Source organism: Aquila chrysaetos, chromosome Z (genome assembly GCF_900496995.4).
Source record: "Aquila chrysaetos chrysaetos chromosome Z, bAquChr1.4, whole genome shotgun sequence".
Lineage (NCBI taxonomy): Eukaryota > Metazoa > Chordata > Aves > Accipitriformes > Accipitridae > Aquila > Aquila chrysaetos.
This window is the reverse complement of record NC_044030.1, coordinates 74559844-74587225: the sequence shown is the minus strand read 5'-3', so window position 1 is coordinate 74587225 and position 27382 is coordinate 74559844. Positions and strand designations below refer to the sequence as shown.

Genomic DNA, 27382 nt, shown 5'->3' with positions numbered 1-27382 from the left:
ATTCAGAAGAGAGACAAGTTTCTGCGCGTTCAAGACACTCCCTGAGAGCACCAAACTGAAACCTCTTGAGTGCACAATACTTACTATACTTTCCACAGCATCCTCCTGCACAGTGGGGAACATGGTGCAATACGTCATTTCAGGGCTGGAGACAAAGGCAACATGAATCCAAGTGGAGCATAGCACCTTCCTTATTTTATTTAAGATGTTTGTACAAGTAGGATCAAGTTTTTGAAAATGCCACATACTACATGGACATCACTGCCTATATGCCATAAAAAATGGACTGGACACGAGGGTAAGAAAAAAGTAAAGAAACTATGACTATCACAAATCTGAGGACAGGGACAACTGGAAGAGGAGTGGGGAGGAAGAACTCTTGGTAGAGGTCCTCACTTTGGGGAAGAACTACAGAGCCTGTAACTGTGCATGAATTCATCACCATAATGTGATGGAGAAGAATAAAATGGGCCTTCAAGATATGCTGCAGATATCTCCTCAGAGGGTAGTGGCAAAACTTCTGTTCACACAGCTGTTTGTATCCTTTTACTATGGTACACCACTGTTCCAACAATATCTTCCCTAGTCATCAACTCATCTAGGTTTACAATTCAGAAACAATGAGATAGAATTACCAGCTAAATCCATCCAGCTGGGATGCCCCCTCCTTCTTCTTGCAAGGAGTATCAATGCTATGGAGCTTATTGGCCTCCATCCAGCCTGTTAGTTGGCCCACATACAAAGAAATACCCTTCCCTCTGGAAGGATCTGACTGACAAAATTTAGCCAACCACAAAAAGGAGCAGAGCTCCAGTGAGTCTGTTTCAGTATCACCTAATACAGAGGACAAAGATCCCAAGACAGTGCAATAGATCATGGCTTTGGAAGGAGTCCCTAAGGATGCCACAAAGGATGGGGCACAGTCCTGAATCAGGACAGAAGCTCAATGCCATAGCTAGTCATGCTCTTACAGCGAAATCTCCATTGCAATGCTTGCTGAATGTGCTTTGAGCTACTATGGAAAACCACATGTGCTAGCAAGTAGACACATGCAAGGCTGTCAGCAATGCTCTGGCCAAATGGAGGAGGCTGATTAGATCAACAAGGACTGGCAGCCTTGCCCCATGCTTTTTCCAGAGAATTATTTCAGATGGAGGCCAGGGACCCTATCATATCATGCCATCATTTCTTGTAAGGCATTCCAGGCTGCAGGCGTAATCTCTTCACTTGAACACTATTATCATATTGCCCGGCAAAGGGAGTCATGGCTTTGGGTGAGTGCATCATGAGCTGAATTAAAGGCAGGCCTGTAATGTCCTACAGAAGATAGGGCAGCACCAATTGTATATGCTAGAAATAGCGGAGGAAGAAGGTACAGGGCAGCAGAACTGGGTTACCCAACATAGAGACTGGAAAAGGGGAAATACAGGTATCATTCTTGGGTCTCTGCTGAGGCTTTTATCGAAGCTGCTTATCTGGTCTTGACAGGAGAACAGCATGTAAGCAGGAAAAGTCTGGGCAGCAAAAAGACTTACAGAAAAAAAAGAGGAAAAACCCTGCTGGCACAAGCTATTGGAGGCAAAATCTCATTCAGGTACAGCCAAACGTCCTGTGTGACCATGAGACTGGGCCTTGGGCAGAGCATTTTCTGATCTCATACACAAATTGAGGTTATTTAACCACGAATGTCAAATCCAAGCAAGTCCTCTTGCTTATCATAAAAAGGCTGAAATAAAACCCAGGAGAAAGCCTTTTTTATTTTACCATAGGGGGTTGACCTTGGTCAGCTGCCAGATGCCCACGCAGCCACTCTTACCCCTCTTCAACAAGACAGGAGGCAAAAATAAGATGAAAAAAACTTGTAGGTTGAGATAAAGACAGGGATATCACCTTCCAATCACCATCTCAGGCAAAACAGATTCAACCAGGGAAAAATTAATTTAATTTATTGCCAATTAAATAGATTTGGATGGCGAGAAGAAGCAAAGACAAAATTAAAACAACACCTTTTCCCCACACTCCTTTTTCCTAGGCTTAACTTCACTTCTTCATTTCCAACTCCTCTACTCCCCACCACCAAAGCGGTCCAGCGGGCACTGGGGAGTGGGGGATTATGGTCAGTACACACTAGTTCATGTCTGCCTCACACTTTTCCCCTGTACTACTCCCCTGCTCCAGCATGGGTCCTTCCCTTGGGCTGCAGTCCCTCAGGAACTGCTCCAGTGTGGGTCCTCTCCACAGGCTGCAGTCCTTCAGGAAACACCAACCTGCTCCAGCGTGGGGTTCTCCACTGGCTGCAGTGTGGGTATCTGCCCCACCATGGTTTCCTCCATAAGCTGCAAAGGAACACCTGGTCCAATGCCTGCCGCAGCTCCTCTTTTCTTCGCCCACCCTGGTGCTCACACTGTTGTTTCTCACACTTTTTTTCTCACTCCTAACATTGCCATGCAACATTTCACCCTTTCTTTAAATATGCTCTCACAGAGGTGCCACCAGCTTCGCTGATGGGCTCAGTTGTGTCCTAGGGTGGGTCCATTGTGAAGCCAGCTGGAACCAGCTGTGCCCAGCATAGGGCAGACCCTGACCTCTTCTCATAGTGGCCACCTCTGCAGCCCCCTGATGCCAACACCTTGACACTTACACCGAGTACGTCCACTAACATTTCTGATGTGAAGGCAGCAAAGTCTGGTCCGGCTGGCTGGCTCAACCTCTTTGCTGTCTGTAGCTATGAAAATATGGGGATGAGGAAGAAGATGAAAGAAGAAGAGTTTGCAAGGGGTGAAGGGAGCAGACTTAGAGTCTCAAGACTAGGTAAAAGAAAAGGCAAGAACAGTCATGGCGCTGTGAAACTTAAGCAAGATCTTTTCCTCATAGACTGCTGGCTTTGTAACCAAAGTCAGTCTCAGGCTTGGCAACAGCTTAGATGTGGGCCTAAAGACAAAAACAAAGGGCCGTTGCTCTTTACTGTCCTTTCATGGACTGTAAAGTATTCAGCTGCCTTCCAATAATTTTATCCAGGATTGTATTAAGTTGATTTTATGGACAATACTAACAGGCCTTAAACCACCTGATAGTACACACAGTACATATCTGATAAGAAGCTGTCATCAGAATAGGGGAACATACCATATGACAGCAGAGCTAAGTATTAGCAGTAAGAATCTAGGTCAGAACATTCATTTCTTGACTGTAAATCTCTGCATGGGAACAAGTTAACATCACAGCCTACAGGGAGACTCTGAAGTCCTAAAATACGTGAATCACAGTGTGTCACAAAGCATATAATAAAGCTGAACATGAATTGTTTAGAGTAGCTTGTAAGTTACCAGAGTATGAGGCAGTGTTGTCAGGACTTCTCCAGAGAACTGCTATAGTTATATATTTCTGAACAAAACCTCTGGCCCAGCTGGTCACGTTGCTTCTGTGGAAAGCAGCAGTGATGTCAGGACAGCAGTGACCAAAGCAATGAACACTTAGTGGATGGCCTTGAGCATGTTTGCTACAGGAACAGTTACAGGAACAGAGCTTGCCAACTATAAGATAGCTCCAAAACTTTAATGAGTACGTTGTGGCTAAATGATGCCTACCCATTTCTGGATCCATAAGGACACCGAGGAACAGCTCTGAAAAGGCAGAATAGCTAATTCTGAATTAATGAAATAAGGCCCAGAAGGGCCTTCCACATCCTGAAATTGGTATCCCATTACTAATAGACCAACAACTGAAGGATGATGTGGTCTATCCGCAGATGCTAGTGTGACCTCAGTGTTGCCATCATTCTACAGTTCTGGTGTGTTCTCTGTGAAATGGACAGGGAACAATTTTTGCATTGCTGAGCGATACTGTCTCAGAGCCACAGAAATATGGAAACTGCCTGCCCTTGCATTCAGCCAGCCTGCATCTCGTCCTTTTTCAGTTTCACATGTATCAGCTTGTTGACAGCACGCTGACACAACAAAATCAAATGTGGACATTGAAGGCAGTAAGTAGGGTACCCTATACAACAGGCTTACCTGCTGAGATTATGAAGCACATCTAGTACAAGGGAGGCTAGTACAGATTTCTAGGACAGCTTTTGCTTTAGCTATTAAACCATCTACATCTCAACTCACAAGTTTTGTCACTTTTACTCTTCTGATTCTCTCCCCCATCCTACCAGGGGGGGAGTGAGCAGCTGCGTGGTGCTTAGCTGCTGGCTGGGGTTAAACCACGACATGCCTAAAGGCCCCCAACCTGTTTGGACAGAGCTGATGAACTCTGGAGGTGCCTAAGCACCTCTAAACAGCTTAGATCCCAAATGATGAAGCAGTTGTCTCAATAACCATTAACCACCAGCATCAGCACTGGCAGGTCAGGCAGCAGAGAGAGGCATACATAAGCCCTGACCTGGGGAGTTTGGAACCAGCATATTTGTTACCAAATACAAGGAGCAGGTTCTAGCCCCGGCGGAATGATGATCTCCTTAGGGAAATTGGTACCTAATTTACTTTCTGGAGTACGCAACCTGGGCACAGCATTTGCAAAGTTGTGCAGTAGTGATTACTAAAGAGATTTTGATAGAGAAGGATTTAATCAACAAATTCAAGTACTGAGCTACTGGCATAGCAAATAGCAAGTGTAATTATCAAGGCATTCCTCCAAAATGAGCATGTATCAAAACTAAGCAAATATATAAAAACTGGTAAACAGTAGTCTGGGTTAACAAAAACAAAACAGTGTTAACAAAACAAGAACAAAACCAGTGTTATCGGTTTAACATAAACAGTGTGCTGAAGTACAGGAGGAGACTTTGATTTCAAGGAAAAGGTAAGTAAGTCTTTCCATGGCTTCAGCTTTTCCTCTTCGGCATTGAGACAGCATCTGCATCCTCTAAATGCAATGGTTTTGGTGAGCCATGAGACTGCTTCTTTACAGCAATGCATTATCTCTGGGATTGCCCCATCCTAAAAAGTCCATTTACACACTTGTTTTCTCTAAATCTCATCATTCCCTGAGAGCCAGGGAAGATCTCAACTGCTGTCAGATACCTCCCCAGGACACTTTTCTTTATTGAAGAAAATTATCACACAAGGGGTCCAAGAGGTCTATGGGAAGTGCATAAACATCAGAAGTGTTTATGTAATTACTACTACCACTCAAGTGCACGTTGCAGATTTCCACAGTGTTGGACACAGTCAGGAATGTTACTGGATGCCTGATAAAAAAATGGGGTAAGAAACTAAGAGTACAATGTGGAAAGCTTATCTCTATTGTACAGAGCTGGGCTACAGAAACACATATAGCACTTCTCCTTCATAGTCCTCTATTTAGTTTGGCAGTTTAACATGCACGTTCCCTAAGCAAAGCTCTCAAAACCTTTAGCAGGGCTTATACACGTGGAAGAGAAGCAATAGTGCATAGAAAGAAAAGCGCAAGTTCAAGGCATTTGCTCCACTTACCAATGTGGTGATCTGTACTAATCTAAGCACGAGGTCAACAAAACAGGGCTTTATAAACTCAGTAACAGTTACCACTAACATGGGCAACAGTGACTCTGAAGAGGTGTCTGAAAGGTGGGATTATAGCCCTTTGTCTTTTCCCTTTCCTCCCGTTTTTTCCAAGGAACTCCCTTCACTTGTACAGGTTGGGAAAGACAGTCAGGAGAGCTGCGGGAACACCGGCCAGACCTGTCCTACCGGTGCTGCCCAACCACCGTAATCGCGGTGCTTGAGGGGATCACGGCCTCGCCAGCTGTCATAAAGCACTTTCTTCCCACCACAGGCAGCACCTTAGCTTCACAAAAGCATAATTAAGCCTTTCATATTCTTCACTGATATGTCAAAATCTCAAGAGTGAGAATATCTAATACCCCTGCACACATGAACCAGCTCTGACCACTGCCTAGACCTGCAATGAAAATATGTGCTGCAGGCAACTGAAATAGTAGCTGAATCAGACAATTCCAGAGCTGACACTAGTGTCATAGTTTAGTCTTCAAAAAATAGTTTTTGAGTTAAGGTAGATCTGTAATATATCAGCGACCTGCCATCCACAGAATTCTCTACAGATCCACCCACACAGAGGCAACAACTGGGAGCAGAGGCTGGAAGAAACCACCTGATTCAGCCAAGCCACCTGCTCTTATGAATAACCATATTGCATAAGCCTGTTAATGAACTAATCAAGATACATTTTAAAAGTAGCTACTTCTTTGGCTCTTGACTTTTCTCATTGGGAGGTGATCCAGCCTTTAATTGCTTTAACGGAAAAGAATAATCTTTGAATCTCCCACTGAAGTTTATTCTCTATTTTACATCTACTTGTTCTTGTGGCTCAGATAGTTCAAAGAGTTTTGCATTTTCTTTTCCTCTCTGTCCTTAGTGTTACAGCCTCCCCTTGGCATTCTTCCTCCACTGTACAACATGTTACAGAGAGACACAATATCCCCTCTCAGACAGCAGACAGTTGGGTGGAGCTTTGATGTCCCTGCCCATGGTAGGGGGGTTGGAACTTGGTGATCTTTAAAGATCTGCCCCTTCCAACCCAAACCTTTCTATGATTCCATGATTTTATTCCTTCTTGGACTTTTTGCTAGGGTAAACAGATTATTTTTGAGGTATCTCATAAGAAAGGCTACTAGAATAGTAGGACTAGAGCCTTTCTTTTCATCTGCTCCAATTTTCATTCATGTTTCTTGAATATGAATGAGTAGAACTTCACAAATTATTTTGATGTGTTCACTAGAACTTTGCATAACATCATCAACACTCTTCTAATTCTGCTGGAAGTAATTCAGCTAAGGCAGACCAAAGCTCCTAGGACTGTACGTGCCAAAGTAATTTGCCTGTGTTTCCAACTAACGAGCTTCTGGCTGAAACAGTAATTTTTGTTACTAGTCCACTCCCAGTCTTTGTATTCCATTCCATTGGATTTGCATTTTGCACTACTGGATTTCATCCTGTTTATGTTACTGTAGTTCTCAAGTTCACCTAGTTCTTCCCGTATAGCACTTTGATACTGAGAGTGCACTTTGCATAACAGGGAAATTTCATTCCTAGGTTTTATGTCCAAGTGATTAAAACAAGTAATGGAGATTCAGATCCAACACTTAGGCTGAGGAATTTCAAAGCTAACCCTCTTCTACACAAGAGCTTTCCTTTCATTGCTAGTGTTATTATCTATTGAGGTACAGCCCTACAAATCCTTTTCTAAATCCCATTTTCAATCCCATAGTTTCCTACGTGTTAACATAAAATATGCTTTACTGAAGTTAGATGAGATTTACTGCACTTCTACATAGACAGGTATCAGATTAGTCTAGCTCAAACTACTTCAACATTTCATTCTACTCTCCCTTTATTTCTGTATTTGTCTTTACCTTAAAAGAACTGTTCTAAAGTTCTGCATATTTTCTAAATTACTCTGACCAGTGCATAGGTGCCTGCATCTTTTTCTCCCAACCTCCCCTTTAATATAGATTATATATACACAACATTCTTGAGTCATTTTGTAATATCCGAGAATGAACGGACTTTATAATTACATGCTCTGCTTTCTTATACCACTTCTACACAGCTACGTGATGGAGATTCCCTATTCCCCAACATTAGCAGATGACTTGGGAACTCAACAAATCATTTGTAAAAAGAAATCTTGTGTGAAACCTTGAAAAAACCAAAAATACCAAATGATATATAACTGTAGAAATCAATGCTGGAGAAAAGTTAAACATCTACTGAAATCTGTATGAATTTATGAAATGAAGAACAATATTGAAACTGGACTCTATGTGTTGCTGTGTGTCAGCAATTTGGGCCACTGTTCTCAGATCCATAGGCAGTATGTTTTTTATTAGCAGCCTGGCTTTCTGTCACTGTGTCTAAAACACCCTTGGTTTTGTGGTTCTCAGATCTTTAAAATTATCATTCTGGTATTGTCTTAAACAGATTGGCTTTAGCCCAGATGTTTGTCAATTCATCATTTCAGCTGCTTCAAAAAGGTTCTGCAATTTTAAAAGCAAATGCTTTTCTTTTTACTGAAATATCTTATTTCTCACATATACAGTTTCAAGTTATAAACTCAGGTTTGTTTCTTCTGTTCAAGGAATAAAATTCTTACAAAACCCACAAAGGTATACATATTCACATCAAAATGAAAATGCCAAGCAAACACACACAGCTCTTTTGAGAACAAATTACTGTAAAAAAAGAACTTTTTTTTTTTCTGGTGATACTAGTTTCTAATGAAATATGAAGTTTTCAGATGGCCTTTCAGGGTTTGCCTGTCCAAATTCATTCTATAAACCTGAGGAAAATACTTGAAAATAAATTACCTACATATATAGATGTAGCACTATGTCTAGATGAAAGAAAAAACCACAAATAGTGAAATAACAGATCTAGTTCAAAGCCACAGGGTTTTTCATTGTATTAAATAAAACTGACTTGCAAATATTCTTTTTAAGTGGACTTGATCCTAAATCTGCTTCTTAACAAACTCTGAAGTGTTTTTACAAGTGTTTTCTCTGAAGTCTTTTCTTTCAACTCTGTGTCTCTCTTCATTAAACACAAAGCCTCGTGGATATTTACTAACATGTAGGTTGTTTATTCCAATACTTAAACTGTGGGGCAGGTACATTATTTAATTTCAAACACTAGGAATTACTTTTCTTGGAGTAATGTTGCATTTAAAACTCAAACTCAAAGATTATATATGTTTTTGGTAATAACATGATACAGAAATATTCTATAACCCTAGGCTAATAGGAATTTTACGTCAGCAGTAGTTTGCCCATGGCTTAAATTTCTAACGGGATACTCGCAGCAGGGCTCTATCCCAGTACCCCAGATACCCGACTTCTTATTACTTAAATCATTCCCAAGTTATTTGCAGACACTGAGTTCAAGGACAAAAGGAACAATCTTAACTTCTAGTACCATTTGCACATCTGAGACTAATACATTTCATCCATTTAGCCAAACAATTTGAGATAATATGTTTCATCCATAAAAAGGGCAGAAGTAACAGTGTGATCTTACCAGGCTCTGTTCTCAAGCAGCCTCCACTGATTTCAGAAACCTTCTTTGTCTCCAAATCTCCTGGCTGAAGTGCAGTGTTGTGGCTTTTCCCCTGTCAATTGACACAAAAAAAATGTTGTGTCACTTTTCAGCTTATGCCTCGCTTCTCCATATGGATGCCTACCATAAAGTCCTTATTTAGACATTATCCCTGATAACTTATCTTGGGGGGGGGGGGGGGGGGGGGGGGGGGGGGGAAATCACGCTCAGAACTGAAGGGGCATCCTTAACTTTTAAGTTTTCAGCTTTTAGCTTCTCTTGATGTGTTCCTATGGCTTTAACCCCAGATGAAAAGGCTTTTAATAATTTTTCTCTTTATAAAATGACCTAAAAATTAAGTCACCTATTCTTTCTGAAAAACCAGATGGAGTCCCTGATTCTCCCCACATGAAGACACCGACTTCAGCTCCCCCACAAATACTGCAGATCTCTGCATCCTTCTATTTCTTCAGCATTCGTAAAATGCAGGAACATACTGAATACATGAGAATGCATTTTGTAATGGTGTACAGAAAGATTGTAAACAAAATTACCCTGTTATGGAGGCAAGCTTGTTGAGATCTCACGTTAGCCTATAGTGTCAAACTAACAGTACCTGAGTTGCTCGCCCTCCGTGAAGCCTCAGTAGTTCTCAGAATCAGTGATAGTCTCGACTCTGTAAAAATTACCTTCATTACTCACTGCTTGCTATCTACCATTTTGCACCTAACTATGCTTTATGCACTATACAAATGACTCTAAGCTACCGTGTGACCCACATTGCCATATATGATTACCTGCTTCTCGTCCTTATTTACCTCCATGACAATTGCTGGCCACCACTTTACTAAGGAGTGATTTCATAATTTCTTTCATCATCAAGAATTAATCAAGCAGAAGCAAATGCAGTATTGTTCCCTCCAGAGATATTCTGGCAACAGCTCTAAAGAAACACTACTACCTTTTGAGATTTAGTGTGTATTTTCATCCATTTTTTAAGCCCTTACTGTTTTAAACAGAACTCTGAAGAGAAAATTAAGATGTTTTTCAAAGAAAATATATTTTCCTGAACATTACATCATTAATGGAACTCAGAACTTCAAGAACCCTTACAAAGAAATCTTGCTTTGGGATTTAAAGTGGTCCCTATAGCTCAAGAAGAGCTTTAGGATTCTTTTCCATTTTGGATTTGCTGTGGTTAACGAAATCAAATTCAGAACCAACTGATGTAATCTACATTTCAGCTATTCTGTGTCAGATCCTGTGACCTATTCTGATCCAGCAAAGCCTGATTCTGCCAAAAAAAAATATTTGGCCTGTCTGTGTTCTTACACTGAACTCAACAGAACTATATCTACACCTAATGCCTTCTGCCGGCTAGATCATGTCCATTTTCTGTGGGAGCTTAGAGGATTAGAGGATATAATTCTCATACAGAAACATCAACGTATATCTGAAACAAAGAAATACGCTCAGTGACATGGACAAGATGAAACTGTACTAGTACTGGGCCCTTTTAAAAAGCTTGTGAAAAACCCTTTGTCTGTTAAAAAATCTGAAATATATCTACACTGAGAAGAAAAGCAGTCTTTTCTTGTGGAAATATTTGGTGGAAAATTGTAAGACCAAATAAAAATCTTCAGGATACAATGATTTCTCATTTTGTTTTTCTAAAGAACTAGCACAAGAAGATCAACCCTCAGAGCTGGCCTTTAGGAGTCACCATGATATACTTTTTTAAGGAAGAATGTAGTTGTTCAAATATACATTCTTCTGATTAAATTTATCCTTGTTGACTTCTGGTCAGTTGTAACAGGGTCAGGCTATTTTTAAGTTTTAGAGATCAGCTGAAGATTACATTAGTTAATAGTTTTCTAGCAGAAAGCATACCTGTAAATCAGTATTATTTTGGTATGCCTCTAGGGGATCTCTGTGTTCAGTTCTAACTGGACTTTTGAACAAACTGCACTTTCTGTGCACCTGTAATCTTCATTGTTTGGTGCTATGCCATGGGTTACTGTATCATGTGCCTTGCCCGTGGAATTCTCCAACTAGCTACACAAAGAAACAGAGTCTTTGCTTGACTATAAAATGAACACAGTCTTGCCTATGTATTTTTAACTTCAGTGGTGTATTTAAGGCAACACAAAAGACAGCTTCAGTGCAAGTCACGTCATTTGATTTCAGTTTATGTTTTTCATGGTAAGATACCTGTAAAACGCACCAGAATGTTTGCATTAATAGATTCTCTAAAGAAAAATGTGACCGACTTCTTGAGGCAAATCTCTTCAGCACAGCTGGGGACCAAGGCAATGGGGAAACAAAAGGTGGAGAGGGGCACGCACAGCATCTGCCCCAGGTGGAACGCTGTGCTTGGCAGGCCAGTGGCTGCAGTGACACGCATGTTGCTGGTCTGCACTGTGTTCGTGTCCCAAGTACTGGGAAATGCTCACACAGCCTTTGGGCTAGGACAGTAGCCAAGAGCGGACTCCTAAGCTACTCCATAGCTTAGCAGGATTGCACTGCCTGATTAACCACCCATTCTGCAGACAAGGGCACCTGGACCTGAGTTTCAGGGCGGATAGAAAATTAGCCTCCCACCAAGGTAAACGTGGGAGGTTCCCCATAGGGAAAGCAGCAGAACCACGGAGACTGGAGGCAGTTTTTAATCTACCATTGCTATATCAAACCTGACTAAACTGTTTTTAGCATGGCATTGATTTACAAATAGGTTTTCTGCTTCAGCTTAACCCTCACTAGTGCCTACACTAGCAGGCTGTGGATTGGATTAGTAAATAAAAGCAAGTAAGTTTAACTAACTCTAATAAAATTATGTAGCTGAAATAAAAAATGAATAAACAGTAAGAAACTCATTAATTCATTGATTTAATCTCTTTAATTTTTCCCATGAGGTAGTTTATATGGGAGTTAATGAGCTGCTAGTCATCAGTCATTGGACACTGACTCCTCAACATTCAAGAGGCTGATTAAACAATAGAGGTGTTTATTTCATTCTGGCAGCACAACAGGATTGAGATTATTAGTTAGGAAAGAGACTGGACATTTTGAACAAGGGAGAGGCAATCATTCTAGTTGTACCAGTCTGAAGTTATTCTCATAAAACTCACTATAACATTAGCTTTTTCCTTATACGGATTAGAACAGAGGAAAGCACCTAAAGCAGGGTATGATACATAAAACAAAATAGGGCATAGGTTTTTAACATGCAGAGTTACTCCAACTGTAAAATAGAAAAGGGGGTCACCATGGCTAATGGACATCTACTATCTTCAAAAGAAATCTCTCTCTCTATATAGAGATTGTTAGAACAGCCTCCACCCTACTTATAAATTATAGATGTCAACCTATGAAAAAAAAAGCTCACATTTTGTAGTAGGGGATGATTTTCTTCTAGTCTTTTTTGGTGATGCTGAGCAGTTAAGCCAGTTTATGTGGTACAGTTCTATCACTTGAACTAATTTCAGCAGTCTTGCCCAATAAACTCCAGATATTCCTACCTTCTCTGTAGCCTCATTTCCAGCACTCACCTGAACCTGTAACGAATCAGTTCAAGGAACTAAAATCAATCACTTTTCTTTTTGTAGAGCTATTTCTTTGTTATCTTAGCTCCTTGAACAAATCAGATGAATATCAGTCAAAGAACAAGGGAGGAGGTGGAAATGGTTTAACCTCTTATGTGTTCACACTTAAACCCAATTTTTAAAGTACCCTTGCTTCAGGCAAACACTAAGAATAATCCCTGTGGAGTTTTGATTCAAGTATGAGGATGTAGCTGAAAGTTAACATCGAGGTGACAATGTAAAAGCCAATGAAAAACTAGCTCTTTACTGACTGCTATCAAAGTATTATTAAAATATGTCTAGCTGTTCTTTGTAGCCATTAAAGCTGGCCCTACATAGTCACTGACCTGCTGAACCTAGTAACCTGTCTGTTAACAGCAGTTAGCTGAAAAGCAAAACACAAGACTGGAAATACAGTAAAGGCATTTTTCAGGTACTCATGAGTATTGCTTATTACCTGCAACAAGTTTCCCTCGTGTCTGTTTGAATGAAGACCGCTCATGCTACAAATCCTAGTACAGCTGTGAAGACATACCAGGACTTTCAGAGTTACTAGGCAAGAGTTGTAAAAAGAGTCCGTCACACAACTGAAGAGGAGCTTCCAAGCCCAGGTGACCTGTGGCTCAGCTACCTGTCTACAGAATCACAGAAAACAGCACCCCACCCCCTCCGTGAGCTGGGAAAAGCTAGTTGTTATCTGTGGGAACCAAGGAGAGATTTTCCTGAGGATTAAAATCAGCTAAATACACAAACAGCAATTTTCTCAAGTATGTTTGTTACAATTAAGTAGCAGTAGGATCCCCATGCAATGGGACAGCATGAGCAAAGTCTGAGAGGTAAAAAATATGGAACATGATGTTGGTCCTTAAGCTGTGGCTACCAGTCTTCCCACAGTCAGCAAAAGAAAGCTTCAAGGTCTGGTGGAAAAATTGGTAATGGGTGTGTGGGGGGGGACAAAGTCCTACAGATCCAGTGAAAATTATCTCCTATTCAAGGCATCTAGTCCATACACTCTAGACCGTATCCACCTGGCTTTGGATGCACAGTACATACAAAATTGTGATTTCTTCTATAAAGAAACTTGAAATTTCATGTTTGTGTCAAGCACCATCCTTTACCAGTGGTCAGAACAAAGGCAGCAGTTTCCCAGCTAATAGGGTTAAAGTCCTCAGCTCAGACACCATTCACACCAGTGTAGGTTACACTAACGTCTCTTCCAAATGCTAGGGGTGTAATTCTACAGCACACTGATGTACATCAGTACAGCTATCTATCTCGCAAATCTTTCCTAAATAAACTTACTGCCCTTCCCATACTGCAGGTTCCTGCTTATTCAGTTGTGTTGATATAGCTGCTTATGGGTCTGTGAGGCAATCATGGAAAGGGTTTGTAGTAAAAAATAACATACATTTTTTCTTAAAGCCTGAGTCATCTCAGTGATTCAGTTCATACTATTGCTAAACAAACAGCTGTATTGTCACGACAGAGTGATAGTGAATTGGAGGACCAGGGGTAGGCAATAACAGCTTAAGGCTGGAATTTCTTTAGCTTTGCTATTACAAGTAATGTATAAAGGAAATACTCTTTAGTTGACACCTATTCAAGGTTAATATTCTTCCTTACTTCACAACAAATGTCAGACCAAACCCCAACAAAGAAAGTGGTGGGTGCCTTAAAGTCACTTATCCTGAAGTCATTATGCTTGTGATCACACTGTATCAAATTTCCAATACTAGGCATTGACATTGAATCAACTCAACTCTATCTCTTGCATTCACAAGAAACAATACTTTTCAGCTGAAAGGGGACAGACAACTCTTCCACTTGAGATCAGTGCCTACGCTCCAGAATAATTGTTTCCTGCACTATTCCTAGTTTCTGGCATGAGCTGGTAACTCAGTTCAGGGGGCTGCTGCTCAGCTGACCCTATACTGCAGGAACAGGAAAAGGAGGAGAAAAGCAGCTTTTCTCTTCCTTCTGGAGCATTCCTGAGTTCTGGTCTGAACTTGCTAATAAATTTTTACTGGAGCAGGCAACAGCAATCAGGTGTTCACCACTCCTTTGTTTCCAGGATCTGCTCAGGAATGGTGTATTTTGTTGCACATCAACCTGCCAGTTTGTATACTGCAAAGGACCATATTTCAAGACTTTGGGGCTGGAGCATTCAGGCTTGGATTTTGGGATACTGGCGAATGCAACTCAAACCTGAGTTCTGACACAGGATTAACAGATGTTAACAGATGTAGAGAAGTGAGATTCTTTGGCAGGGCTGCAGCTTGAAACAGGGCTTTCATTGCTTTTCGATAGATACAGTTTTGAAGGACAAGGAAAACAAAGATGATTACAAGTTTGTCCCATTAAAAAAACCGTATTTTCCCAAATATTCAAGTAGCACAATAGTAGATTATAGCAAATACAGGCTCAAGACTTTCTGTTCCTTGATTCAGATTAAGAACTTGAATGCAAGTCTTCCTTGCTACAGTGAATGCCTCAACTACAGAGCTCCTGGCTTTGGTACAACAGTTGTCTCTGTGTTTTTATTAGTAATTCCATCTTGTTCTGACGATGCCTTACTTTACCTATATGAAGACTTGAATGTGAGGTGCCCTGGAATGCCTTGTCCCTGTTTCTTTGGGCACAATCCAGGCACATTTCTCCCTCAAAGAACTGCCTTCAACAATGCTGTATTGCCTTGACACAATCCTTTTGTACTACCCCTTCCTTCCACAACAATAAGAAAAATGAAAACACTTCTTGCTATGCATTAGCAATCTTTTCCCAGAATAAGGACTTCCAGAAACCTCTCCTGGGGTGCCTCTTAGCTTCCATACTCCAAGGCTTAGACCGCCCTGTTTCTATCAGGCATAAAATCTCCCAGCCATGTCCATTTCTATGTCCCAGGCTTTCTGGACTGCCTTCTTTTGTAGCAATTCCTAAATCCCACTTGAATGCAATTTTAAAAAGCATCTTTTCCTATTTTCTTCTCTGTTCCTCCCAAATGTTCACAACAGTGCTTGTCCTATTCTGTAATACTCCATGATTTTAACGCATCTCCAGGCCCCATCAGTAGCTTACCTCATTTCTAGCAACCTTACACAAGGATATAGCCCTTCTTCAGATTTACAGAGCCCATCACAGTTCATCTTCTACAATACACCAGCAAACCAACGTTCCCTCACTAAATTAGTTAAATTTTCCTCCTTACACCACTCCCTGCCTGTCACAGGATATACCTGCAGAAATTAAGTCAGACACAGCTAATTTAGTGTGTGTCTGTTCTTTAGCTCTCTTTACAACACCCCCTCACGGCCTCCATCAGGAGTACGCATGATTAGATCAGGACTGGCCCTTAAAAAGTCCAGGGACCCTCAGATAATCTCTCAAACCCCAACCAATGCCATTATTACTGAGTTATAGACAAGTCTCAACTGCTGTATCTCAACTCAGCCTGCCTGAACTGTTCCCCTTTGTATAGTTATTAAATATTAATTGAACCAGAGAGCAAAAGGCAAAACATAATCTGGCAGCAAAAACATTTCATCTACAATGCCAGACAGCCAGGATCTGTGCTACAGTTAATACTGTATTATTTATGAAGAGTGGAACTACTGACAAAAGAAATTAAACTATTTCATTTTTCATAAATATTAGATATTAACACTAGTTAACTACTTGGTGACATGAGGTGAAATAATTCTGTAGTAGCTATTCTGACTCCTTTTGAACTGGAAAAAAAAAAGGTGTCACAGTACTTTTATCCTAGTGGGTAAGATAAATCAACTGGGGCATACATTACTACAGTTAAAGGCTCTGCTCAAGTTGAAAGAAAGCAAGAACCTGGAGTGGATTCTGTAGAAACCTGTAAGAATGGATGCCTTAGCCTCTCAACTATTTTAACTAGAATTTCTGTTTAAAAAGTATAATGAGAAACATTTCCCTTCCAAATTAAAAAAAAAAAAAGACATTTTTTCCAATATTCTCATAGAACATTTGTGCCTCAGCAAATAGAACTTCCTAACATTTTACACCAATACTTATTCATATATGTCATGAATTTATATGTTCCATTATGCATCAGGAGGTTGGAAAGGGGGACTGAAAGAAGTTATACTGAAAGAATCTAGATAATACTGTGGAAGGGACAAAGAAACATGCAAGTTTGTTTTAGAAAGAAAACAGTTTAATCTTAAAAGAATTATAAAATCATTTAAAGAAGTTACTATGCAATTTTTAAATTAAAATCTTCTGTAACTGAGCTCAGATTTTGTTTGCAAAAATGGATACTAAAACACACTATTCAATAGCTGCACTATCTCTTCACACTTGTTATAGAGTCAGGTGATGGACTGCTTCAAGGAGCGTGTCTTTCTAAAGACCTGCATCTTATAAAACTCACCCTGCTTTAAACCATAAAGCACCTTTTTACCTCAGCAAGTTCACCCCTCATTTATACTGTTGTTGTGAAATCATATTCAGGTTTCTTGCATCTGAAACAGAAAATTAAGGGTCTGTCTACCTGTCAGTGCCATCCACAGATATTCAAGCTAGTTCTGAGTCAATTAGCCTGAGCATTGAAATTAGTATCACTGCCTTAATGCAACCCTCCACAGGGGCGAATATATTCTGCTTTTTAGCATTGTGTAATGTAGACAATTTGCCTTACAGTTTTAGTTAATGAAAGACTCTTTTCCACATTTTCTTCCAAAAACTGTTGTGTAACTTCACTGTGTGCTGTAAATAGCTTCCCACTTCCATCTGCTGCCTGAAGCGTCTTCTCTAACCTGCTTTGGTTTGTAAAGTGTTTGATTAGTAGTTTTTCAGGATAAAGCATTTGTTAGCCTTGTCGCAGCATATCATCTCTTCTAGACTACAGCTGCCAATAAACACCAGGCAGTGTTATAGCACACATAAATGCTATACTGTTAATACAAATACATTCTTACTAGTTAAACAGAGTCTAAAAGAGTAAAAAAAAAAATAATTTTAACGAAGACATTTCACAACAGATTGGACATCATTCATTTAGGGATTATTCCCCTTTATCAAGGGGCTGAACAATATGGCTGTATTAATCTGCTTTTTATGATTGTATGGCAATTGATGAATAGAGAAAAACAGTAAGAAATCCAAGACCTCCCTGAGTTCAATGGCACGCAGTATTATTAACCATCTGATCTGAGTACCTCTTGCTTAGTGCTCTGGGACAAAACAAACTCTAAAGGCCCCGCAAATATGATACAGATAACAATCATTCTTGACTTAAATTGTGTTTATGACTATATTGAAAAAAACATATTAAAATAGTAAATTAGAGTTTATCATGGCTGATTTCTGTTGCAGATCATATCAAAACATGATTTTTACCTATATCAGTCACTGCCACAGTTTCCAATAAAGTTCAAATTAGCCAAGACAATTTTAATGATGCCAGGTAATTCTGAAATATGGTTGTATTGGGTTTGTGTGGCAAGGTTTTGGTAGCCGGGGGGTTACTACGGGGTTACCGCCTGGTAGTTACAGGGGCGGCTTTTGTGAGAAGCTGCTGGAAGCTTCCCCTGTGTCCCATGGAGCCAATGCCAGCCGGCTCCAAGACGGACCCGCCGCTGGCCAAGGCCGAGCCCATCAGGGACGGTGGTAGTGCCTCTGGGAGAACGGATTTGGAAGGTGAAAAAAACCTGCACGGTTGCAGCCAGAGAGAGGAGTGAGAACATGTGAGAGAAACAACCCTGCAGACCACAAGGTCACTGAAGAAGAAGGAGAAGGAGGTGCTCCAGGTGCCGGAGCAGAGATTCCCCTGCAGCCCGTGGTGAAGACCATGGTGAGGCAGGCTGTCCCCCTGCAGCCCAGGGAGGTCCACGGTGGAGCAGATCTCCACATGCAGCCCGGGAAGGACCCCATGCCAGAGCAGATGGACACGCCTGAAGGAGGCCATGACCCCATGGAAGGGACCCACACTGGAGCAGTTCGTGAAGAACTGCAGCCTGTGGGAAGGACCCAGGTTGGAGAAGTTCATGGAGGACTGTCTCCCGTGGGAGGGACCCCACGCTGGAGCAGGGGAAGAGTGTGAGGAGGAGGGAGCATCAGAGACAATGCATGATGAAGTGGCCACAACCCCCGTTCCCCATCCCCCTGCACCGCTCAGGGGGGAGAAAACAGAGAAACTGGGAGTTAAGTTGAGCCTAAACTAACTTCCCCAAGCTGAGTTGGTTTTCCCTGTGACAGTAACTGCTGAGTGATCTCCCTGTCCTCATCTCGACCCATGAGCCTTTTGTTGTATTTTCTCTCCCCTGTCCAGCTGAGGAGGGGATTGATAGAATGCCTTTGGTGGGCACCTGGCAGCCAGCCAGGGTCAACCCAATGCATGACTGATAGCACAGTGACTCACAGTTTTACAGTTATGTTCCAACACAATGATTAGATACCATTACTACTATACAGTTTCTATAAACGCTACAATCTCTAGCCTTGGGTTGCTTTGCTGTGTGCTGTACAAATACAAAAGATATGGTTCCTGTTTCAACGAATGTGAAACCTATATAATTTAATGCATAAAAGTTTCTCAATAAATCATAGGCTAGAAAAGGTCTCAGGAGGTCATCTAGACCATCTAAGTGCCCCAAGGAGTGATTAACAGCGCCAATCTCATTCCTGAGATTTGCTTAATCTGTTCTTAAAAATTTCCAGTTGGGGGAATTTCACAATCTCCTTAGGCAATGTAGGCTGCTGCTTTATTATCTTTATTATTAAAATGTTCTTAATATCTGATCTGTATCTTCCTTGCTGCAACTTAATCCAAGTACTTCTCTTGCAGTCTAAAAGCAAGAAAACAACAGACTACTCCTGCCTCTCTGCAGAGCTAAGAAACACTACTTTGATCACTTCGTCTTCTCTTATTTAGGTTTATTAGTCTTGATTAATTTTCTCATATGCCACATTCTCCAGACCTCTAAATCTTGTTACTCTCCTGCAGACCCCCTGCCTATCTTTCCTGAAGCACCGTGCCTCAGAACGACAAAATATTTTAGTTGAGGCCTTGAAAATACTCAAGGGAATAAAAGAATCACTTTGCACACCTCAAACCAGACCACTGTTTATAAATCCTGGCATGGTATTTACTTTTTGCACAGCAGGATGACATTAGTGACTCCTGTTCCTCTTGTGTACCATTACAACCCCTATTTATGCAAAAAACCTTACTGAATCCTTGTTACCTCTTTCCTGTATTTGTGCAATTGAGTATCTGTGTTTCAGAGCAGCACCTTGCTCTTGTTTCTACTGAGTAACTTTTCATCAGAAACAATACAGCAACATATCAAAATAACTGCTCTTTCTCTTTTTATCTTTCTCTTCTCTTTCTCTTTCTCTCTTTCTCTTTCTTTCTCTTTTTCTTCCTCTTATCTTCCTCTTCCTCTTCTCCAGTAAACTGGAAGCATCTCTCCTTTCACTGTTGTCTAGTAAATACACTAGGTATAATGTTAGCCATGTCACTAATGAAATACTGATGTTGCCACACGAAGGAGTTAGTCTTGTGAAGCCGCTTTCAGTCTGTCCTTTTGTTTTGACAGTGACCCACTGATACCTGCTTGTAAATGGTTTTCCAACGACCTGCACAACGAGCACAGTAGTTTGATCTAGACTATGCGTTTCTAGCTAATTTATTAAAATTTCATGAAACTGTATTGACAGCCTGACCACAGTGCAGACATATGACATCACTGCTGCCCTTCTGTCCCCGAGACTTGTTGGCCTTCTTTAGAAGGAAACTGGAGTGCTTTGAGAAGATTCTTTTTGGCCGGAACCTATGTTGCTGTTACTTATATCCATGTTCTCTCATATATTCATTTCAGCGTCTTCCAGCAGTTTATGATGAAGTGATCTACACGCAGAGGGTACGGGTGTCTCAGTTTTAACTGCCTAAGAATGGATGATTAACTGAAATGTGCACAATGATCATAAAAGCTACTCTTCACTCTGCTGCCCCTAAGTCACATCTGTTAAATTTAAATTATCTTTGTTACAATTTTCTTCCTTCTTGTGACTAAGCAGATCCAACAGTTAAAAACCTTCACCCAACAGAAGCGCAGAGGTACTAACCGTGAACAGACTACAGAAACTGCAGACTGGCTATTCTGTTGCCTGAAGAAAAGGTTTTGTCTCCCTTTTCCCCTGTCCTCTTTCAGATTCTGGGAAAGGTCGGGACAATTTCACACAAGCCAAGACAGGGCAAGTGCCCCGCGCCTGCTGCAAGTCCAGCCCCTTGTGGTCACATGACCCCTCTGCCCCAGAAGCCCCCCCGTTTTCCGGTCATGTGACTGGCTTATCTCCCCAGCTAGGTCAGGCCTCCCCAGACTACATCGCTGTGCCCATGTGCGGCCACCATTTTGACACCGCTGTAACGCATGTGATATCACCACTTCCTGGGATTGGCTGACAGATGAGGCCACGCCTTGGTCAACCCAGAAGTATAGCGAGAGCAGAATGTCCTCCCTCTGCCCAGCATGCGGCTGCCATTTTGTCACAGCTGCCATTTTGTTAATGGTATAAACCCTGTGATCTCAGTGCACCTTGTGATCATTTGGCAGCTGAAATCCTGCCTTCCCGGTCACCTGGAAGCTTCTCAAGGGCCCCCATATATTCTTGATACATGTGATGTATAGCCTTGTAAATATTTCTAGAAATATATATAGAAAGGAGTATATAAATATGTATAAATGCATACATACACTTTATCTCCCTCTCTCTCTCTCTCAATGAACTTATATTTCCAAAAGTTTACCTATAAAAGTTTATAAAGAGGTACTGAAATTAACAAGGTTTATATATGAATAGGAAAAAATATATAAGAAGAAAATACAGTTATGGGACCACCAGTTAACAAGGCTGCTGAAAAACTAACCAGATCACCATACAGTATTACTTGGGCAGTCTTTGGACTGTGTGCTGTGCTACAAGATACAGGTAACATTGCCTACGAAAATGGAAAACTAGAACAAAAATTCAACTTTACAGGAACATGTGTAGGGGCACTAAGAAAAGTTCCCAGTGGGTTTTCCCCAAAAGACCACATCCATCGGATAAATGATAATTGGGTTGGGATTTCTGAAACAAAACCAAATTGTGCAGCATGACAAGGGCAGGGGATTACACTTACCAATTGGCCTCCTGAACCTCTCCTGAACCTGATGCAGCAGTAACCATGTCTCCTGTTAGGACAGAAGATAAACTCCTGAAGGCAACTTCCAGGTCACCTACACCTTACATAGCAGACTGTGGCTTACAAACTCAGAACGAGGATGCCTCTCAATGTAACATCCAGGTGGCTGAAAGTAGGCGCCAACAAGTAATTCATCAGACTCACTCTTTTCTTCAGCGATTTTGCAGCAGAGATCCAGCACAGTTGTTCAGACCATCACAATCTTTCCCATTCAAGTCCAGGGGGGCAAACTGTGTTACAGCTGAAAGTAATGGCATCTCAATGAACAAGATCTTCTTGATGCTTGTCTGCATTGGGGCCACTTCAAATGAGTCCAGTTTGTGTTTGGTATGTTATTCTGAGCAGCCATGAAGAAAAATCAGACTTGTTAAAATAGATCTCCTTTTCTAGTGGAAGAATGGCCCTTCTTCCTTGGGATTTCTTGTTTCTTTTCCATTGTGCAGTAGGGTTTGTTATTCTTTTACTTTTTGTGGCTGGAATGCAGCCTGGCATTACCCATTCATTTCCTTTTAAGGGTCTGAGGAAGGCCGTCCCTTCAGGGCTGTGACGTGTCTCTCAACAACCCCCAAGACCTCCTGCTTTGCCAATGTTTGCAACTTGGCCACAACATCCTGGGATACACATCCGATCACATCTTTGGCCATGTTTTCAGCCATGCTTTAACGTGTGGCTTAAAAATTTCCAAACTCCTTTAGAAAAATGATAGAGCTTTTGAAAAGAGGCTGTAGAATATACCTTCTATTCCACCTGGGCTCTTTAATAATTCATGTACAAGGAGGGGTCCTTTTAATTCGTTTACTACTCCCTTTACTACTTATTCTTTGCTACGTGATGGTGTCCTTTCTTAAAATACCACAACCTTCCAGGGCAGCAGATGCGATTTCACAATCTCCTTTCCACTGTGAAATAAGATGTGGTTGTTTTCATTTATATTTATTTCAGTGCTGCCTGTATCGATAGGAGGTTGGTTCACTGGCACATAATGCAGTTTGTACTGTGTCACTGTAATGATCTCACTGCTATTACCATTTGCCAGAACACAGCATGATAATGGGACCAATAAATCTCCAACCTGCTGGTGCTCAACAAGTTTTTGTGTAGAGGTAGATCGAGATAAACCTTCCAGGCATGTCAGCTGAAAAGGGAAACTGCCACTGGCAACCACAAGAGAAGCTTCCCAAAAAATCACTAGCTTCCCAGCTGCACGAAAAGTATATGAATTTTCATCTGGTTTAAGCTTTGTTTTCCTAATTGCAGGACTGAAGACCAGGCCTGTGGCTGGTTAACAGACCAGTTAAAGGTCTGTTGTTGGAACTAAGAAGTGTTTATATATTCCAGCAATATGCATATGGATGGATAATGGACTTGCCACAAAGAATAATGCCATGTCTTACCCAGCAGCACTATTAATATTATTCCAGCTGTCTGGGTATTGTATTTCTGCAAAGCCCACCTCCCACTGGCCTGACAGCTCCCAGGGGCTTTGAATAGCTGTTTGGTAAAGTTCAAACTGGTGTTTTGTGGGGAAATTCTGGTGCAAGCATTGTTGGGGAGCATGATGTAAAAACCGCAGTTTGCTATCCTTCTTTTTCTCCCACTCTGGCTCCAACTGCTAAACATCATGGACTTGAGAAGGCTTTTATCCAGCTGTTAAATTTCTAGGGCCAGCAACACCACTTTACAAACAGCTGTTTCTTCCTTCCTTGCCTTTTTACTCCTAGAAGCTTTTCAATTTTGCAGATTCTGTCCTCAACAGTGTTCACTTCTTAAAGTTCATCGGAATAAAACGTCCCCTTGACAGCTTGATGACTGTTGTCTATTAAGCAGTATATGGGTATCTGACCCTTTCTCACAGTTTCAGCTACTGTCTGTGAACATCTGCTCATAACTGTTGTCAAATCTTTCTTTTGTTGTAGACATCCTCACATGATCTTCGTATCTGAGTGGAGGAATATTTACTCTAATTTTACCACAATTTCCAGACATGGTTTTCCAAATCCTTGCAGAGCTTGGAGGTTTCACATCCACAGGTCTGAGTATGACAGTACTGTGGGAGCTGTGGTTACAGCTCTTTATTATAAACACCAGTAACACATTGATGTAGCAAATGGTAACCGCATGCTGTAAAACATCCCCACGTCTTGGTTTCTAGCATCCTGTTAAAGCAATCTGTGACAGAGGCCTCTACTTCATTATTAGTAACAAAGTAGTGAAAATTATTCTACTTTAACAGTTTGTCTAAAGGCTGGTTTAAAAACATGCATTCCCTGCTTGGTCTGTAACTACTGAGGCAGCAAAAAAGCCTCAGCTATTTCAGAACCCCTTCTGCCTTTTAGACACACAGTCCAGGCACTTTTAGATCATACGTTCATCATCATTAAAATAAGCCAAACACTGTTACTGTGTTTAGAATATACCACAAATACCTGCTACTTCTAAAGTGCTCTCACTGTCTTATGTATGTTGTAAGCGTTTTGGTTTACAAGCCATGTGGCCACCTGGTTTCTGTTCAGATCAACAGGACTCCTGGCTGTTTCACAAAGGGGATTTACATCCCCAAGGCTTCCCACTTCTCCAGGAGCATAGTAAATATCTTTCAACAGATACTGCAATCTAGCAACATGCTGCTACTACATACACATAGGAAAACAAACATTAGACAATCAATTTAAGTCATGTTCAATGAAACTTTATTTATTAATTGATCATTGGAGTGATGGTGACCTGTCTCTCACTGTCACTGTTGCTTTTCTTTCAAAGCTGTTTTTCTTTTTTAAGCGTTGTCCTTTTTTTGAATCCTGCATCCTAGGCAGGAACAAAAACAGTTCACAGAATAATTCTGTCTTCTATGTAATCAGCCAGGATTATGTTTTCAAAAAGTGCTATAAAATCCACGTCAACATAAGGATAAGGGAACACATGCAGCCCAATCCCTGTCATGGTATTACAAGTAGTTGTGAGCACACTGAGTTGTAGGCAGAAGTTGCCTCCCACCCACTCCAACAAACTTTTGTTTCCAAAATCCCAGCCCAGTCTTCTTTCCAATACACATTTTAGGAAAACCCTTTGGGGTGTAGGTGTCCCTACACACATGTTCCTATGGAGCTGCTTTTTTGTTCTGGCTTTCTAGTTTAGTAAGCAATGTTACCTCTATTTTCTAGCACAGGTCAAAGTTGAAGGGCTGCCCCAGTAATACTGTATGTCAGATTCACAGGTCTGGTCTGTTCTTTGGATGAGCTGGGGCTGGGTGACAGTCTCTTGGTTAGCTTCACAGGCCTTTGCCCAGTGCATATTCAAATGTTTTCATGGGCCCCCACTCTCTCTGACACACTCCCACACCCTTCAACTGTACATTCCTTTTATTTAATTTTCTTTCTATTTACATTCAATTTTGACTTAATTTCATTATCTCTTATTAAACATTTTTATACACTTTATAAATACAGTCCTTACATATTTATTAAGAAGTGTAACTATGTATGAATATACATTTATATGCTTTGTACACTCTCAAATGTATCTTTATACACACACACATATATATGTGTATGTATATGTATACATACATATGTATGTATTTATGCAAACCCATACATATATACATATGAGGGCCTTTGACATACTTCTGGGGTAAAGAAAAAGGCAGGGTTTCAGCTGTCAGCAATTACAGGGGATTCTGAGATCACATGGGGTATGGCCATGACTATGTCAAAATGGTGAATCTTACGGACAAAGGGAGGACTTCCTGGGCCTGAAGGATCTGATACACTTCTGGGTGAAGTGGGTCATATGGCTGGAAAAGGGGGCAGGGCTTCTTGGGACTATGGTCATCAGACTTTTGAGGGGCAGGTCTTCCAGCAAAAGTCGGGGGAATGGGGCCTGCACCATGTTGTATCAAAGTTCTTCTTTAACTGGTACTAAAGACATTTCCCTTGGTTGTAGCCTTTCTTCACGCTCTCCTTATCTTTCTGAATCACAATAGACATCTATGTTGCTACCACTCAAACAAGGAATGAAGTGAGGTATTTGACATAAAATAATCTAGGAAACAGTAAATAATAATCACTGGAGAGAGGATTTACACATGAGTAGTATTTTAACATATATTAGTAATTATTACAGGCTGGTTTGGTTAATTTGGCATTACTTAGTCTAAGCAAATATATGATGATTAGGGTATAGTGATGATATAAGACACATGAGATAGGGCTTTCCCTGGAGAGAGAAGATTAGAATAAATATCTTGACTGCCAAATAGCCAACAAAGTATTTTTATCTTCCTTATATTAAGACAAAATGGTATGATCATAACAAATTAACTTATATAGATAAAGATACTTTATGTTATTACTTAAAACAAAGGGGCCATACGAGAATCCTACCTTCAGATGCCCAGACCTTGTCACTGAACCTCGTAGTTTAGTAGTTTAGTTAAACCTGGTAGTTTAGTTAAAACTTTCAGCTTAATACGTAATTTCTCTATTAATGTTTTTTAAACTAATCTTTACTCTTAACTTAAAGTATGTACCTTTTATTTTTTGTATTTTTAGATATTTTTGCTATTTTTATTCTTTACTCACACAATCATGATCTACCTACCTTTCATATCACCACAGCACATGACTTTCCCCTATCATAACTGAAGTGTATTGTTTATTTTCTCTTTGCATCATGATTAAGTAAAATCAATCTTTTTAAGGAAAAGCCTCCTCTCTTGGGATTGGCTTCCTTGAACTCTCATGATTTCCCAGCTAATGTTCAGGGGTGAAGAAGTAGCAACAGAAACAATCCAATTTTTGGATCAAGCTGTGAGCAGTTGTAGATTTGGCTACAAGTCATCTTTGCTTTTCCAAAGGCCATCTCTTGTCTCCTCCAAGGAAGAAGGGTCACACCATACAGAAGCATCCAAAATGTGCTATTCATCAAACAGATTATTCTGTCCTAAATTATAAAACTTCCATTTTCATGTCATGCTTGTTCCTGATTGTTCTTGCTCCAGTTAGAGGACTGAAAGTTTTGAGAAATTATCAGTGCTGAGTTTATTGAATGTTTTTATGAACCAGTACATACTTGCTCACAGGGAATGTTATGTATCACATGTTCACCGGAAGTGGAAATGTGACAATTTAAAAGTACTATTAATATGGAATGTTTTCACGCTGAGGGAACAATGAATGTGCTAAGAGATTTGCCATGCTAAAAAACTCTGGTTACCTCAGGTCATCAGGGTGTTGAAAATCAGGAGATAAGAAAATTTCTCAAGATAAGGAAAGCAAATTATAGCAGGTGCAACAATGTGCTGAAAGAGATCTTTTCAGATATCATTAACTGTAAAGCTAGAGGGATCATAATGATAATCTAACCCATTTACAAAGGTGATAGGACTCACCTAAGTGCAATCCTGAACAGCAGAGATCTTTCAGAAAACCGTATTTTTAACATTTATTTCAAATTTTCATTCTTTCACATTTTTAATTCAGCAGCCTAGAGCAGGGCAGGAAGAGACAGCAATAAAAATAAAGCAGAGTGCCCTTGGCTCTTTGAAAGACAAA

General features: G+C 40.7%; 1 protein-coding gene across 10 annotated transcripts in view; it reads right to left on the bottom strand.

Annotated features, from left to right (window-relative positions):
- Positions 1 to 27382, bottom strand: part of PRLR (prolactin receptor) — a 124898-nt gene that overhangs the window by 53212 nt on the left and 44304 nt on the right. For 7 of the 10 annotated variants that reach the window (XM_030004294.1, XM_030004298.1, XM_030004295.2 and 4 more), the window contains one exon: positions 9018 to 9108. The exons of 2 other annotated variants lie outside the window; for them this stretch is intronic. The gene's annotated coding sequence lies outside the window, so the exon portion shown is untranslated. Of the gene's footprint in view, positions 1 to 9017; positions 9109 to 19827; positions 20507 to 27382 lie in introns of those variants that run through there. One more of the 10 variants, XM_030004299.2, reaches the window with a different exon arrangement.